The 18,368-nt window shown below is 39.8% G+C and overlaps 2 long non-coding RNA genes and 1 gene segment (V, D, J or C); 2 read left to right on the top strand and 1 right to left on the bottom strand.

Moving 5' to 3' along the window:
• Positions 1-18,368, bottom strand: part of LOC120435842 — a 114,194-nt gene that overhangs the window by 18,237 nt on the left and 77,589 nt on the right.
• LOC120435847 lies at positions 3,613-4,068 on the top strand. Its single transcript, XR_005609968.1, has 3 exons — positions 3,613-3,671; positions 3,785-3,936; positions 4,059-4,068. It is a non-coding gene; the product is annotated as an uncharacterized LOC120435847 (long non-coding RNA).
• Positions 15,696-18,111, top strand: LOC120435844. The gene is made up of 3 exons (XR_005609963.1): positions 15,696-17,508; positions 17,622-17,712; positions 18,094-18,111. It is a non-coding gene; the product is annotated as an uncharacterized LOC120435844 (long non-coding RNA).

The raw sequence follows: 18,368 nt of genomic DNA, 5'->3' as shown, positions 1-18,368 counted from the left end.
TTATTATTATTATTCTTCAGTTTCCGCCTGAAATTTTGCAGCGAATCTCGCCCCGCAGTTTTGAGACAAGCTTCATATATGTTACCTCATTTTGTGCGGCTGGATCAGGAATGGTGTGCTATGACTTTTGGTGTTTATGACTATTATAGTTTTTTAAATATTAATATTTTTGTGAAAATTTTCCCGCGCTCCTCTGCCTAACAGTTTTGACAATAGGGTTACATATGTTAGATCATTTTGTGCGGCTGGAGCTGGACTAGTATGGTATACACTTTTGGTATTTATAACTTTTATAGTTTTTGAAATATTTAGATTTTAGTGCAAATTTAGGCCAATTTCCATAGAAACAGACTTTATTTGTGGTGGGTTGGCTCTCTCTAGTGGTATACCGGGAGTAGTACGGCTGAAAATCTGTAGGCTTGTTACAAAACTCCATATCCCATAATTCATAGCACCCCTCTGCCGAGTTAAACAATGGCGGACACCACTTCGTTTTATATGTCTTTTACTCGTGTTTCTAGGTCACAAAATAAACTTTTAAGATATTTTCAGGCGAGAATGTAGGTGTGTAAACTTCAAATATCTGCTCGTTTTATCAAGACATCCCATATTAGCGACAATTCTCTTACGTGTTGCTGATAGCCGGCTAGCTAGCTAGCTAGCGCCGCTAGCACCGCTAGCGTATGACGACACTACGCAATGACGACACTATCAATGGCGCGCGTCTCTTCGCCCCTCCTCCGCTTTGAAATTGACCGTAGACGTGATTTTCTAAGACAACGTGGCTATCGTTTAACCGGTAACGCGTCTTTCCCCCCTCCTCCGCTTTGGACTTGAACTTACAGTGATTTTCTGAAGTGTTTGTTAAGACACACCGTAAGCTTTTACAAGGTAAGTGTATCTCTCTGTCTCTGGTTTGAAATTTAGCTTTGAAAGTGATTTTTTTTATGTGCTTCTTTATCGATTTCTTTGTTTCGGCACGTTCGGCACGATGCTAAAGCCAGTTAGCGGATAGTCAGCTAAGTCGAGCGTTTCCGTCCCTCCTCGGGTTTTGAAATTGACCTTTAAAAGTGCTTTTCTGTGTCTTGACGCTGATGTCTACAAAATGACTGCGATTTTATTCCAGTGGTATCGTTTGTAATTGAAACTTTTAAGATGCGACTCTCAAAAAATAGCTTCATTGTAGTCGGGTTTCACACCACTCTTTGTCTCGTGGTATTTTGTTGCTGGCTAGTTAGCGGATATTAAGCGTCTCCCGGTTTGAAATTGATTTTGAAAGTGATTTACTATGACAAGGTAAGCGTATCTCTGTCTCTGGTTTGAAATTTAGCTTTGAAAGTGATTTTTTTTGTGTGTTTCTTTATCGATTTCTTTGTTTCGGCACGATGCTAAAGGCAAGCGTTTCCGTCCCTCCTCGGGTTTTGAAATTGACCTTTAAAAGTGCTTTTCTGTGTCTTGACCGGTTTGAAATTGATTTTGAAAGTGATTTACTATGACAAGGTAAGCGTATCTCTGTCTCTGGTTTGAAATTTAGCTTTGAAAGTGATTTTTTTTTATGTGTTTCTTTATCGATTTCTTTGTTTCGGCACGTTCGGCACGATGCTAAAGCCAGTTAGCGGATAGTCAGCTAAGTCGAGCGTTTCCGTCCCTCCTCGGGTTTTGAAATTGACCTTTAAAAGTGCTTTTCTGTGTCTTGACGCTGATGTCTACAAAATGACTGCGATTTTATTCCAGTGGTATCGTTTGTAATTGAAACTTTTAAGATGCGACTCTCAAAAAATAGCTTCATTGTAGTCGGGTTTCACACCACTCTTTGTCTCGTGGTATTTTGTTGCTGGCTAGTTAGCGGATATTAAGCGTCTCCTGGTTTGAAATTGATTTTGAAAGTGATTTACTATGACAAGGTAAGCGTCCCAGATAGCAAGACGACATTGAATCTATGTTGATTTTTCATCCGAACCGTCGTATATGGTCGGGGTTGAAATGCCAATGTTGTAACAACATTGAAATACTGTGGTAAACCGACGGTCTTACTATAGAGACGTTGTAACGATGTTGATTCACCGTTGTTTTTTGTCATTGATATTTGATCTATTTATAGTCGACCAGGTGACAACAACAACGTCGAGAAAACGCTCTATTTATAGTTGACGATCATTCGGCTCCGGTCACCATCAAAACCATCGATTTGTAGTTGAGCATTAAATTGCATTGCAACTGATCGGGTATAAAGTACCAGAGAAAGTAGATTTATTGTTCATTTGTTATCAATGACTTGGTCTAGTTCACCAGCTTTAAAAAATCGTGTCTCACGTGCAATTTATGTATAGTTGACCGGGAAATTAAAGCAGCGATCACTTGGACTATTCCGCAGCACCCCTCTCACATTGGTACATCCCCCCAGGTATTCATTGTCTTCTACAGTAGAGCGGGACATTTGATTTACTCTCAGCGAAATTGACCGGAGAAGGCATCAGTTCATGCACTGCGCTGGCCTGCACCACGATTAGTATAAGGTAAGAATGAATGATTTTTTTTTCCTACTCGTTATTTCCATGTTTACATTTGAATAACAGTAAAAAACTCGTTAATGTTGTACATTAACGAGTTTTTTTTTACTGTTATTTACGTCCGAAATTGTGTCTACTTCTTGCAATCCGTCAACAAATAAATTGCACTGCGAACAAAGTATATCAAGAAAGAAAAGATTTTCGTTTCATAATTTCTTCGTTATATTCCCTTACAAAGCTAGCTTTAACGCTTCGAGGTTTCCTTTGTTCTTGGAACAAAGGCGCTTGACCCAGACTTTCGCTCTGTAGTTGCTTAGTACTACAAAAAATTCTAAATCTGTGATATATGATTGATAAACGTAAAGTTAACTGTATAAACGTGTTCAATGACTTTGTTACTTTTGATGATTGGAGAGCACTCGCTTCAATTCGCACACGAAAACTTTAGACTCAGTTTGAATGCTCACGCAGCATGCCCACGTGACTGTATGTTGCACGCGTACATGACTTTCCGTTTGTGCCTTGTATAATGAATAAGGCTACGTCCACATGTACCAGCGTATTTTTGAAACCGCTGATTTTTCTATGCGTTTGCACCTTTTGTCCACACGTAATGTATGTCTGGCCGTACGTTGTGTTTGTATTTCCAGGCACATTTCACGAAGCAGAACGCAGTCGTCAGAGATATCCACGTGAACGCTGTGATACGTCTGACCTTCAGTCCGAAGAAGAAACCCAGACCAGGCTTAAAAGAAAGCACAAGTAAAACCTTTTTATTCACAAACATATCTTTGATTGTTAAGAATTTATGATCTTGTCTTTTATACATATCTGTGGTGCTTGCATACTGCAATATCACCACATAATATAGTCCAAAAAGTGGAAGTTTGTAAACTTTTAAAAATGCAAAGCCGTGTACACTTGTGCACTTCAAAAATTCATTGTATACTGTACCTTCTTGCATGTCTCTGTTTCCTGTGTGTGTTGTTAGAAATCAAACTAACTTTAGGAAACAATATGCCAAAAGCATATTTACAATTACTTAAGACCGTTTTTAATTTCTTTTCTTTAGACCAAATCCCCTGTACACATATATGGACTCAGAGGATGAGCAGCCTACAAAAAAACGGTTTCCCCAGGCCCCTCGAGTGAAAATACCAGGTAATAAAATACTGACTAGTGTCTGTGTACATATCTGTGTCTGACACGAGGAAACTTTTCTGACAAGTTGTCTGTATTCTTAAATACTTAAAAAATTATCTTTTTCTAAACAGCCCTCATCACTCCACAGTCTGCCCCCCAGACCACTGATAGCAACCATCATAATGCCCCACCCAGCTTCCGGCACCTTTCGCCACTCCGGCACAAACCGACACAGCTTTGCGATCTCGCCAGCATGCAGAGTCTGATGTCTTCCCTATAGATGGTATGCTTTTAAAAAAGCTTTAAAGCTGCATCACAATGTCATTGTACTCTTATCTAAAAAAATCCCCAATTTATACTCCTGAATGTCATCTTGTTGTGATTTTTTTTTTTTTTTTTTTGTAGATTCCAGAGACTCTGTGAGGCCACTATTACAAGGCAAGTTTGAAAATCTTGGAATTTCACAGTTTACATGGTATAACAAATATATGTGACAGGCAAAAACTAGTAAACACTTTTAGCAGTTACAAGAACTAACAAATGAATATCCAACAAAGGGAATAGAAATACATTGTACTGCCAATACTTTGGTTTATTCTTTGTATGACTTGAAAATCAGGCTTTAGGGAAAACTAAATGACATGTTTCTATCATCAATTACATGAAGTAAACACACAAGCACTTGCATACACATTTAAGACATGAGACACGCTAATTCCATCTCATAAAATGTGTCTATAGGTGAGACGCTTTGCGTTGATTGGTGCTGCTGGACCACACTGGAGGTGCGAGTCCGCCGTGTAATGGTTTATGCCATTACAAAGGAGCTGGCCTCTGTACTCAACTGGGCAGGGAAAAAAACCAAGGACCAGACAAAGCAAAAAGGGCATTTAAAGAGACAGCGCTGTGCAGATGCATATTTGGTAAGTTTTAACATTTATTGTAGTTTTATGAGCCTAAAGTGAACAATAAAGGGATCAATTGATGTGCTGGGTGCGTTTCACATTTCCTATGTCTGGTTTTTGCTATATTACTTTGTCTTTCTTAATAACAAGACTTTCATGTCCGGTTAATCTGGAGATGGAGTCTTTGGTTTTTAACTTGTTTTGTCCTCGGGTTGTACACTTTGTACAGCCCGAGGACCCCATGTTTTTTTTTTTTTTTAAAGGATACACGTGTATCCTTTAAAAAAAAAAAAAAACACACCATGCTAAGACATATCACATTTTCAGCTTATAGCTCTTTGGGAATCAAATGCGGCAGTTTGCTGATTTCCGCCTGGTGACTTTCATGTTTATCAGCCTAGGGGTTTACATACTTTCTCCCTGCTGAAGACAATTAACAAGAGCTTATTCATGTGCTCTAATGCCCTTTTTTGTCTTTTGTTTTTTGTGTGTGTGTCTATTTTTGTCCTAGATGGCCTGGCGCAGCAGGTGGGGCGAACTCTATGTCTGAGTTGGTCTTTGCTCAAGCAGTCCAGAAATGGCTCAGATATGCTCCAGATCGTGCGGTGGCGGCGCAGGGACGCACATCATCCATCCCCATCCCGGAGTAAATGATAAAAAGTGACGTGAAACATAGAAATGTAAATAGGAAACTTTGTCTTTTAATAAAGTATTTTGCAAATGATACATGTCTATTGACCTTTTTTGTTTTTGTTTTTTTTTTTTTCAATAAAAAGCAACTGTGCGAAAGAGGTGGAAAATCAATACCATAGCTCAACAGTGTTTCAATATCAGAATCTGACATTGTTTCAATGTCAACAGTGTTAGAAAATATAACGTAGAATCAATGTCAGGTTTCAACATTGATTCAACATCAAAACCTGACGTTGTTTCAACGTTAAAAATGGGTGCAAGAGTGACGTTGGGTCAACGTCACACTTCAACGTTGCTTCAATGACGTCGCCTGATATTGACTCAACATTGTTTCAATGTTTCCTTGCTATCTGGGGTATCTCTGTCTCTGGTTTGAAATTTAGCTTTGAAAGTGATTTTTTTTGTGTGTTTCTTTATCGATTTCTTTGTTTCGGCACGATGCTAAAGGCAAGCGTTTCCGTCCCTCCTCGGGTTTTGAAATTGACCTTTAAAAGTGCTTTTCTGTGTCTTGACCGGTTTGAAATTGATTTTGAAAGTGATTTACTATGACAAGGTAAGCGTATCTCTGTCTCTGGTTTGAAATTTAGCTTTGAAAGTGATTTTTTTTTTTATGTGTTTCTTTATCGATTTCTTTGTTTCGGCACGTTCGGCACGATGCTAAAGCCAGTTAGCGGATAGTCAGCTAAGTCGAGCGTTTCCGTCCCTCCTCGGGTTTTGAAATTGACCTTTAAAAGTGCTTTTCTGTGTCTTGACGCTGATGTCTACAAAATGACTGCGATTTTATTCCAGTGGTATCGTTTGTAATTGAAACTTTTAAGATGCGACTCTCAAAAATAGCTTCATTGTAGTCGGGTTTCACACCACTCTTTGTCTCGTGGTATTTTGTTGCTGGCTAGTTAGCGGATATTAAGCGTCTCCTGGTTTGAAATTGATTTTGAAAGTGATTTACTATGACAAGGTAAGCGTATCTCTGTCTCTGGTTTGAAATTTAGCTTTGAAAGTGATTTTTTTTTTTTGTGTTTCTTTATCGATTTCTTTGTTTCGGCACGATGCTAAAGGCAAGCGTTTCCATCCCTCCTCGGGTTTTGAAATTGACCTTTAAAAGTGCTTTTCTGTGTCTTGACCGGTTTGAAATTGATTTTGAAAGTGATTTACTATGACAAGGTAAGCGTATCTCTGTCTCTGGTTTGAAATTTAGCTTTGAAAGTGATTTTTTTTGTGTTTCTTTATCGATTTCTTTGTTTGTTTCGCACGTTGACGCACGATGCTAAAGCCAGTTAGCGGATAGTCAGCTAAGTCGAGCGTTCCGTCCCTCCTCGGGTTTTGAAATTGACCTTTAAAAGTGCTTTTCTGTGTCTTGACGCTGATGTCTACAAAATGACTGCGATTTTATTCCAGTGGTATCGTTTGTAATTAAAACTTTTAAGATGCGACTCTCACCGCGTATGAAACAGTAGCTGCGTTGTAGTCGCGTTTCACACTTCTCTTTGTCTGTCTTTATAAGGCGTTAACTACAGCATCCTTTAATACCTCAACTCTTGATTCAGCCAAGGTAAGTGCCCCCCCTTATATTTTCTATGTATGTGTTCAGCTGATATTTAGAAAAAGATAGGTGTGTTTAGGATGTCATTTTATTCCAGAGCTGTTTGTAATTAAAACTTTTAAGATTAGATGGTACAGTGTTTTTACTCCCTTCCAAACAGTGAAGTTCCTCTTTGTCTCTCAGTAGGAAACTTAAACCAGACAGTACAAGGCTACATTTCAGTGTTACAAGCCAATCAGTTTGCTAATTGTTCTGTGAGATTTGTTTGCAAAGTTTAAGGTGTTAAGTAGGACTGTGAACATCTGAGTCTGCTTGCTGGTGGCATTCTGCCAGAGCCCCAGCAACAAGACCGCCTCCCAGCAACGAGACTGCCTGTCAGCCTTGCAAGGTACCCAATTTTCCAATTACTCTATAACAAAACTGTTGTGGGCAACAAGACTGTCTCCCAAGTTTGCAAGCCAATCACCTTGCCAAATGTTCTTGTAAGATTTGTTTGAAAAGTTTGAGGTGTTAAGTAGGACTGTGAACATCTGGGTTTGCTTGCTGCTGGCATTCGACCAGCGTCTCAGCAACAACACTGCCTCCCAGCTTTGCAAGGTAATTACTTTCCCAATTACTGTACACCAAAACGAAGTAACTGTCGTGGTCAACAAATCTGCCTCCCAACTTTCAAGGTAATCACTTTCTCAATTACAATATACAAACTGTTATGGAACTTTACTTAACAAAGCCTTAAGACCGGGTAGTGACACTATCAATATGTCTATTTAAAGAAAAGAGAGATTTTTTTTTTGTTCTTGTAGTCATCTTGTCTGTCAATGTATCAGAGGGTTAAAATAACAAATTGCTTGAAATGCCAATAATTAATATTCTGTTTTTATGTTGACATTCTACCAGATGCCGAGAAAAAATAAAAGATCCCAGGCACAAAAGAAGCGCTGGAAACCACTTGACCTGGTTGATCCTGCTGTCCCAATGCTCACTGGCCACAACCAAGATGAGGCAGTCAGTAGTTTTCCATCTGACCAGGTAATGAGGATATGGTAGTGATCACAGACAGTTGAACAGTTTTCAAAACACGTTTGAGACAATTAAGAACACTTACCCATGCAGTTTAGGATTTTTTGTTATAATGTCACACAACTGGCATAACAGTGCATGGTATACAGAACATTTAAATGAAATGAATGTGTCAGGTCACTTAATGTCTTCTATACCCTTTTTCCTGGGTTAGCAGACGGCACCAGCCGGGTTATCTTTGGAAACAAAGGATAGACCCACCTCCTTATGTTCCCCAGGTACCAAGGTAAATATCAAAAAATATTCCTCTATTAAGAAGTTACAAGGTATGCCCACCCATAGGGCTGCTCGATTATGTCAAAAATGATAATCACGATTATTTTCACTGAAATCTAGATCTCCATTATTTGACAATATTTATTTAACAATAACAATGTATTGAATAATGGCTTTAAAGATTGTCATAAAATAATTTGTTTTTGTTTTTTTGTTTTTACCTCTTTTCAACCAACGGCAGTCACTCTCCTCTCCAAATAACTTCTGCTTAGCTTTCCGAGCTTCCCTCTGTTAGCTCCTCTTAATTGTTGTGACGCGTGTTCGAAACGCAGAGAGGTGAGGTCGATTTGCCACATGGAGCAGCGCGAGAGAAAAGCACGAGGGAGGTGCTAATAATCGACTCATTCTCTCGACTCCTTTTTAATGATCGTTGAAAACCCAGATTGTAATTTTGATTAAAAGTAGATTCATTGAGCAGCCCTACCACCCATGTGTATAACCGGTCTGTATATATCTGATCTTTGGTGTCTATAACCACAGTTGATATGTAGTCTTTAACTTAAAGCATGTTTGCTAACTCAATTTTGTCTAATTTCTATCCAAAACAAAGGAAAATATGACAAAAGGGTTTGTTTTGGTTTTTTTGGGTTTTTTTATATATAGCTCTGAACAGGTAATTCTGATGTGGTAGTGAGCACATATAATATATTTTTTATAACACTTACCCATGCAGTTGACCATTTCTATCTTGTAATGTTACCCAACTGGCATAACAGTTCATGCCATGCATTGCATTGTAAAGTGAAATTAAAATGTCAGGTCTCTTAATGTCTTAACATTATATTCTTTTTTGCCTGGGTTAGCAGACAGCACCAGCCAGCTTGTCCTTGGAAACGCAGAATAGACCCACCTCCTTATGTCCTCCAGGCAGCAAGGTAAATTTAAAACGGTATTCCTCCATTAAGGATTTATAGTGGACAGTTACATTACCATTAAATGTTAAAGACATATGGTTACATGTTTGCCTTATGTAAACAGTAAGAATTTTGTTGTCTCGCTTCTGTTAGTTTTGTTTAAAGTTTTTAAAGTTACACTCACTTTCAAATTTCTTAGTAGTTATGCAAACAGCTGGAATTTTTTTTTATCGCTTTGTAAGTTTAGTAACCGCTACTGTTTCATGTTTCAAATCTGTTAGTAGGTTTTCTAATTTTGATTAACTGTATTATCAGAGTTCAGAAACTCGTCCACCAGCAAAACGAGTCTGGGCAACCGATGATTTCCACATGGCATCAAATTCTCCACCTAAAAAGGTAAGCCTAACCCTATGTATAATCACCGGGATTGATATTTAGTCTTTCACCTTAAGTGTGCTTGCTAACTCGTACTAAATATACTAAAATGTTAGACTAAACATGTACATTTGTCAATTTCTTTCATCACACTCCTAAAATGCAGACATCTCAACAGCTATTTCTGTCTTGTCTGTTTAGCTATTTCTATATCTATTGTTCTGAAAAAACTTTTATACCATTTTATACTTAAAGCTTCAGATAAATTGACATCCACAGTGAAAAGCAGTGCAAATAAATACAAACATGATTTTGTGACACTCATCTTTTCTCAAGATGCATGTCAGTGTATTCTGTTTCAATCACATTTAACCTGTAACTGAATTTTGTGTCATTTCTTTACAAAACGTAACACAACTATGAAACGTGTTTTTATGGCACATGTACAGAACCATCTGGTTTAATCTGAAATCAGTGAATGAATTACATCTAATTTAAGAGCATCTGAGATCCTCTTACGAATAATACGTAAACAGGATTTCCTTTCATATATTTGTATTTAGGCTGCAATTTAGTTGATGTTTGAAGGCCCGCAGCAACCTAAAATAGGTACAGGTATGACCTTTGTAAAAGGTCATTAAATACTAAACAATAACATGTGTCACCTTTACCATTCCTTGATCAGCCTTTCCACAACACAAATGAAGAACTACTGACAGAGGAGCTACAGAGCAACGCAGTTCAGCACTTCTGGTGTGTCAGTGCAACTCATTGTCAAAGTGATGAAAGGTACACAGAGTTCTCTCGAAATCATCAGTGCACATGTAATGCCCTCACATTCCTGGCCTACCTTAATGAGGAACACCAGTTCAACACAGCCCGACTTGATAAGGTGCTTGAACAGGAGATGCACTCTACTGTTGGATTAAAACACATCTTCAGCAGGAGAGGCGTTATACGCAAAATCATCTGACCATGGAGGACCTGCCCAAAGAAGTTCATGCTGACATAAACGTCTACAGTGTGAAAATGGACAACATAAGGTATGGATACCTGAAAGCAGAAGACAAAACTTATCAAAGAAAAGATTGGTGGTTGCCTCTTGCTAGTCGCCTTGTATGTCTGTCAACAGATGTGAGCTATGCTTTGCTCATGGTCTCGCCTCAGTGCATTGCAGTTTTCCGTGACAAATCTGGGAGGTATGGATTATTTGATTCACATTCAAGAAGTGCAGCAGGTTTACCCCAGCCAAATGGAACAGCAGTCATGCTCACTTTCACTCATGTGAATGACCTGATCACCCACCTGCATAACCTTTTTCAAAATCAAGGCAGGTATGCAAGATATGAGTTTGTGCCTGTGTCTTTCAAAAGACTCAGCACTCACAACGAACAGCCTGCACAGTCAACTCAAGCAACACCAGGAGCAACAGGTACATCGCCACAAAATGATGAACCACAAATCACAAATCCCACTGTGCAAGTGCCTCAACCAGAATCAGCCCAAACCTACATGACAATGTTAGAAAGTGCTTTAAACCCACAAGAAGACAAAATGGCTTCAAATCAAATTTGTGAACATCAACTTGAAACATCTGTTGATCAAACAAGCAACATCCAAACAGAACAACAAGAAAATCTTGAACTCAATAATGAAAGAGATAAAGTCATAGATAAACCTCCCCAAAAAGCAAGAAATGTGTGCAGATTAAATAAACAACGTCGTGGGAAAGCTATTCGTCAAGCTCAAAAAAGTCACAAGCAGCATGTAAAAGCTAAAGAAAAATCTTCATCTGAAGACTTGGCAAAGAAGATAAACAAAAAAAGACACGAAAAGGAACGATATGCCTGCTTTCCTGAATTTCGAATGAAAAAATTACAGGCTGTGAAAACTCAATATGCTCAAAACTGTCATCGCCATAAACAAAAACTGTTATCAGCCAAAGATTATTATGCAAATCCTCATATTCAAGAGAAGATAAAAGCCCGCAATGTGAAGAGATACAAAAATGATCCTCATTTTCAACAAAAAAAGAGACACTACATTATCAGAAGATATGCCACAGATGCCAGCTTTCGAACCAGACAGAAACGATATGTGTTCCGAAGATACAACACGGATGCTGACTTTCAAAACAGACAGAGGCAATATCTGGTCCAAAGGTACAACACGGACGTTGACTTTCAAAGCAGACAGAAGCAATATCTGGTCCAAAGGTACAACACGGATGCTGACTTTCAAAGCAGACAGAAAAGATACATAAGAACAAAATATGCATCGGATCCAAACTACAGGCACAAACAAAAAAAATCAATTCATGCCAGGTATCATAATGACTCACAATTCAGACTGCACCATATACAGCGCTGTGCAGAGTACCAGAGACACAAAATGGCTACCACTGCATCTTTTGCCATTTATAAAAAGTTGTGTGCACAGAGAATAAAGAAGAAATACAGACGACTAGTAACACAATTCCAGCAGGGTCCACAGTCTGAAGCACAGCCCCAGCTTGTAGTGAATAGTGTGATGCAAGCAGCCACATTAGCTTTCCGTGAAACAATTAAGTTAGGACCCACCCATGTCTGTACAGTGTGCCACAGAACTCTGTTTCCTAATCAAGTAAAACACTGCAAAAGATCAAAGTATGTTAAAAATAGTCACATTGTTGACACCTGCTTGACAGGAACATTTGTCCATGTTTGTGATAGTGAATGTACAGCTAATTGTACCTTTCCAAAACAAAGAATGCATGAGTGGATTTGCTACAACTGTGACAGCCACCTACAACGAGGAAAGATCTCTTCCATCGCAGTGGCAAACAATTTGGCACTAGTACCCATTCCAATTGAACTGAGTCAATTAAATGTACTAGAACGACAACTGATTGCTAAAATCCTCCCGTTTGCCAAAATCATTGCATTACCAAAAGGACAGCAAAGAGCCGTACATGGGGCTGTTGTTTGTGTACCGTCAGACGTGGAAACCACAGTAAACTGTCTTCCCAGACCTAGCAATGAAGCCCAGCTCCTGCAGGTACAACTGAAAAGACACATCAGATTCAAAGGATACCAACACTTCTACACTGTGAACATGAAGAATGTGTTAGCAGGCTTATCAAAGCTAAAAGAGATGCATTCAGAATACAAAGATGTATCTATTGATGATGACGCAACTTTTGCTGATCCCACAAATAATCAGATAATCGAGACGGAACATGACACTGCTGATGCAGATATTCAAGACGCACTGCCCAGGAACTTCGACAACCAAATTGTACCAGAAAGAAGAACCACTGAGAATACAACAGCTGGAATACTTGAGCCATGTCATGATGTAAATGAACTATTGGAGCCTGAACAGTCAAATGGAGAGCCCTTACAAGATACGGAGAAAGAAAAGGAAGAACTTCGCCCTGGTCTTGTTCTAGACACCTGTATGCAACCACCAGATATAGCACAGGAGATTTTATCATATGGTGAAGGAATATTTAGCATTGCACCTGCCCAAGGAAATAGACCTGTTGGCTTCTTCTCTATTCCTAAACTTGAAGCCATGGCCTTTCCTGTGCAGTTCCCAACTGGACAGAACACATTAGATGAAGCCAGACAAGTCAAACTGTCCCCAAGCATGTATTTTAATACACGGCTGTTCTCTGCAGATACACGCTTTGCAACTGACCAAAGCTACCTATTCTTTGCACAGTTTGTAACAGAAACACACATGGCTACAAACAGCATGTCCATCCAATTGCGCAAAGGTAAGGCAATCACCAAGGATGGACGTAGAATTTGTAACAGAATGCTTCAAAATAAAGACGGCGTGGAGAGACTGATAAATAACAAAGATGCAACACGCTTCATGAAACCTCTGAGAGGTACTCCAGCCTATTGGGAAAAGGCACTGAAAGATCTGCATGCTATGGTCAGACAGTTAGGAAAGCCAACTTTTTTCCTCACATTTTCAGCTGCTGAAATGAGATGGCCTGAGGTTGTTGAGGTCATAAAAACTCAACAAGGTGAACAAGTGGATTTTCACAACTTGACTGGAACACAAAGTGTGAAATTCTCCGAAGCAACCCTGTGACTGTGATGCGATTGTTTGAGAAAAGAGTCGATGCACTAATGACAACACTGATCCTGTCCCCAGCACAGCCCATCGGTGAAGTAGAAGATTACTTTTATCGAGTGGAGTTTCAGGCCAGAGGTAGCCCTCATATCCATTTACTGGTTTGGGTCAAAGATGCACCTAAATTTGGAAGCGACCTTGAAGACCACGTGTACAAATTTATTGACAAGTACATAACATGTAAGATGCCTGACCAAAATGCCGATCCTGAACTTCACAAAATTGTGTCTGAGGTTCAAGTCCACAGCAGAAATCACTCCAGATCTTGTAAAAAGGTAATGTGTCATGTAGGTTTGGGTTCCCCAAACTACCCGTGACCACCACACAATGATCACTTTCCCAAGCCCAGATGATGACGACGATCACAATGATAAGCAGCATAGCACAAGTAAGGAGAAAGGCACAAATGAAAAACAAAAGCAAAAAAACAGACGAATGGCTCTCGCAAAAAAACAGAAAGAGGCCAAAGAAAAACTCCAGCCATTGAGAGATTTGCTCTGTGACCCAAATTCCTCGTTTGAAGACTTGTCTGAGCTGCTTCACAAATGCAAATTAACTTATGAACAATACTTGGATTGTGCCTTCAATTTAAGCAATGGCCATGTCATCCTCTTAAAGCGTGAACCTAATGACTGCTGGGTGAATGCATACAATGCAGATCTGCTGAGGGCCTGGAATGCCAACATGGACATCCAATATGTCATTGATGACTACAGCTGCCTGATGTACATAATGTCTTATGTCTCTAAACCCGAATTTGAGATGACACAATTTCTTAATGGAGTCATCCAGGAGGTAAAAACGTCCAATGTCAATGAAAGAGATGAAATGAAACAGATAATGCAGGCATATGCTAAACACAGAGAAGTCAGTGCCCAGGAATCTGTGGCAAGGACGTGCAGCCTGCCACTAAAAAAGTGTTCACGCAGTGTGGTGTTCATACAGACTGATGATGATGCCCTGAAAATGAGTCTCCCGATGAGCAGGTTGCAAAGCATGGCACCAGATGATGAAAATGTGTGGATGTCTGGATTGCCAGAAAAATATGCAAACAGACCCAGAACACCTGAGTTTGAAAGAATGTGTTTAGCTGAATTTGCTTCAGAGTACAGGATTCTCTACAGCCGTCAAACAGAGTCAAAAAATGCCATCCCTCTTTTGAATAACATGGGTTATATTCAAAAGAGAACAAGAGGGAAACCTGCAATAATCAGATATCCTCGCTTCTCAGAAAAGAAACAACCAGAAAAGTTTTATAGCAGACTACTAAAACTTTATTTTCCACATCGATCAAATGATGACCTTAAAAACACAACATATCCCACATCCGAACAGTTCTACAAAAGTGGACGAAAACATGGTTTTGCAGTACGGCCAATTGTTACCTTTAACAAAAAGCGTTATGAAAGCCATGGCAAAACAATGGAAAGGGCACTGGAACAGATTGAACAACAAGGCCCACTTATCAATGCATGGAACACCTTTGCACCTGAGGTTGAAGTAGATCGTTTAGAGTGTGTGGCCCAACGACAATCCAGACATGACACTGACGAAAATGAAATGGACATTGTTCCAGACTACCAAGTCAGTGGTAGCAGCAGTGGAGCCATGCCAGCAATCATAGCACCAAAGCTGAGCCCAGACTTTGTCAGAAAAATGTACCAAAGTCTGAATGAAACCCAAGCATCCATATTCTACGCGAAAAGCGTGAGTGGTGTTTCAAACTTGTGTGGGGTCACTGTCCTGAGCAGTTCTTTTATTTTGTCTCTGGAGGAGCTGGCTGTGGAAAATCACATGTTATCAAGTGCATATATGAGGAGGCAACAAAGATTTTGCACCAACTCCCCAGATTCCGTGACCAAGCAGACATGTCCTACCCTGCAGTACTGCTGACTGCATTTACTGGCACTGCAGCTTTTAACATATCTGGGAAAACACTGCACTCTCTGCTAAAGCTGCCAAAATCTTTAAAACCGCCGTATCAGGGACTGGGCAATGCACTGGATGAAGTGAGAGCTTCACTTTCAAATGCAGAGATTCTGGTCATTGATGAGATATCTATGGTTTCTAAAGACCTTTTGCCTACATCCACTGGAGACTTCAGCAGATCAAAGGAAACAAGAAGCCTTTTGGTGGGATGTCTATCCTTGCAGTAGGAGACTTTTACCAGCTGCCACCCCTTGAAAAGCCAAACCACTCTGTGTGTACGAGGACAATGTCCTTGATCTCTGGAAAGACTATTTCCACATGGTCAACCTGACAGAAATCATGCGACAGAAAGATGATCATTCTTTTGCTGAAGTTCTGAACAGGATAAGAGTGAAGCAAAAAACAGATTCTCTTGAAGCCAATGACAAAGCCTTGCTCACACAGGCTATCCATGACATAAAAGACTGTCCATCTAATGTGTTACACATTTATGCTACAAACAAAGAGGTGGACAAACACAATTCAGCAACTGTAACTGCTCTTCATTCTGATATCATAAATATTCAGGCCGAAGACTACAGAAAAGACCCACGAACGGGTGAGATGGTCCTGCTGGCAGATATGATGAAAGGCAACAAAAGAGATTTACCTGATAACATACAAGCTGCACCTGGAGTGCGTGTTATGATTATTAGAAATTTGGATGTTGAAGATGGGCTTGTTAATGGGACATTTGGAACAATCACGAACATTGTGACAACCACACAGGATGGACCAAAAACTGTGAATCTCATTGGACTTACGCTGGACAATCAAAATTCTGGGCAAAAATTTCGCAGAAAAATACAAGGATCCTCAGACAACCTGGTATATATTGAGAAATGTGAAGAATCTACAAGTAAAAAGGAGTTCTTCGCAGGCAATTTCCAATGAAGTTGGCCTTTGCATGTACAGCTCACAAAGTACAAGGCATGACAATGGAGTCAGCAGTAGTATGTTTGAAGCGTGTTTTGAACCTGGAATGGCCTATGTTGCACTCAGCCGCACAACCTCACTTAAAGGACTCTACATCACAGACTTTGATGAAAGGAAAATCTATGCTGATCCTGCCATCACAGATGCACTCAAAAATATGAGACATGCATCATTTGAGAATGCAAGACCACTGTTGCAATTCTTAAAATCAGTTGTTCCCACAGTCCCCACGTTGACAATTATCCATCACAATGCACAAGGTCTCCCAACTCACATGGAGGACATGAGATGCCACCATGAACTCAGCCTTGCTGATGTTTTATGCATAACAGAAACTCACTTGTCTGGATCATCAGTTTCTCCCGCTTCCAGCTCGAACAGTACAACATGGCCACACGCAACAGACACGTCTCTTACACAAACCATACAGACATGGCAAAGGTAAATGGCGGTGGAGTTGCAATGTACTACAAAACAGTTCTTACAGCAGAGTCTCGAAAATACCTGCAAAATGTGACTGACCTTGAATTTGTTGTTATCAAGGTTGAATCGCCAGTCACAGCTTTGATAGCAACTGTATACAGGCCACCAAATTACAGCCACGTGAGGTTTTTACCACAAATGCAATGTCTTTTGGACTCATTGGAAATGATGAATTGCCAACCAATTATTGTTTGTGGAGACTTCAATGAGGACCTTATGAGCAGAGGAAAAAAAACCTATCCAAGAACTGTTTCAGTCAAGAGGATATGCACAACTTATTACTGCTGCAACTACCGAAAAACACACATTGATTGATCACCTTTACATATCACAGCCATACGCCTGCCTCCAATCAGGTGTTCTGAATACATATCACAGTTATCACAACCCCATTTATTGTGTAATTCACTAACACAAAATGACTGCAAGGTTGTGAGGGATATGGACTTGCCAAGTGATCTTAGTGTCTTTGCAACTGAGCACACTCTACCACCAACAAGGACAGCTCACCAGTGGGAGCTGATACATAAGACTGCTCTCATCCATTGAAGAGCTGACCAGAAACGTGAACAGAGAGACTGCAACTGCACCTGATGGGATCCCTGCCATAACAGGTAATTGTATTTTGTTTCTTACTTTATATTGTAACATTTGATATTGATATTGTTTGAAACAAACTATAATCTCATCCATTCATTAAGTCATCCATTCATTCATAACTCCTCAGATGTGTTCTGTCCAGTGAAGGCAGTAGAGAAGCCCTACACTGATCTTGAAACTGTGCCACGCTAGTAGAGACCGGCTACAAGGATGGGCAGGTATAGTGAAATTAAAATGCACCTTTTGGTTCAACAGGTTTATATATACAGTCAAGTGATCAAAAGACACCAGTATTAAACCCATTTAAACCAACTACATGCTTGGATTGGAACTGTATACAGGCCACCAAATTACAGCCACGTGTGGTTTTTACCTTACATAGCAACTTACCCCATCCAAAGACACCAGTATTAAGCAAATTTCTTTTTTTACTACCTTTTTAATATAGTTTTGGGTCATTTAGTTCTAAAGTTAGATTTGTTTTCCCAATTATTTTTTAGAACTTCATTACTTGCCAGTTTGCTAACTGAAGAGCTGCGCTTTGTGATGTCTCTTGTTTTATTGTTTTAAATTGTGTTTTTCCTTTTATCTGTTTCTAGCTGTTTTCGCAAAGTCAGCCAACCACTTGCTTCCAAATGACCCTTATCCAGAAGTATCCGTGAGTGCCTCATCAACAGAAACTAAAGTGGAGACCTACCTCTCAGAGAAAAACGCACACATAAGAAAAGCCGACCCACTTCAGTACTGGGAAGAACATCCTAATCTGTTTCCCTCTATGGCTGCTGTTGCGATCCCAGTGTGCCCCCTGTAGCTCTGTGGACAGTTTTGGATTTGTTTACATCTCACCCAACCGCTCACGGCAGATGGCTGCACC

This window comes from Oreochromis aureus, linkage group 22, assembly GCF_013358895.1.
Source record: "Oreochromis aureus strain Israel breed Guangdong linkage group 22, ZZ_aureus, whole genome shotgun sequence".
NCBI classification, from domain to species: domain Eukaryota; kingdom Metazoa; phylum Chordata; class Actinopteri; order Cichliformes; family Cichlidae; genus Oreochromis; species Oreochromis aureus.
This window is presented reverse-complemented; position numbering and strand designations above follow the sequence as displayed.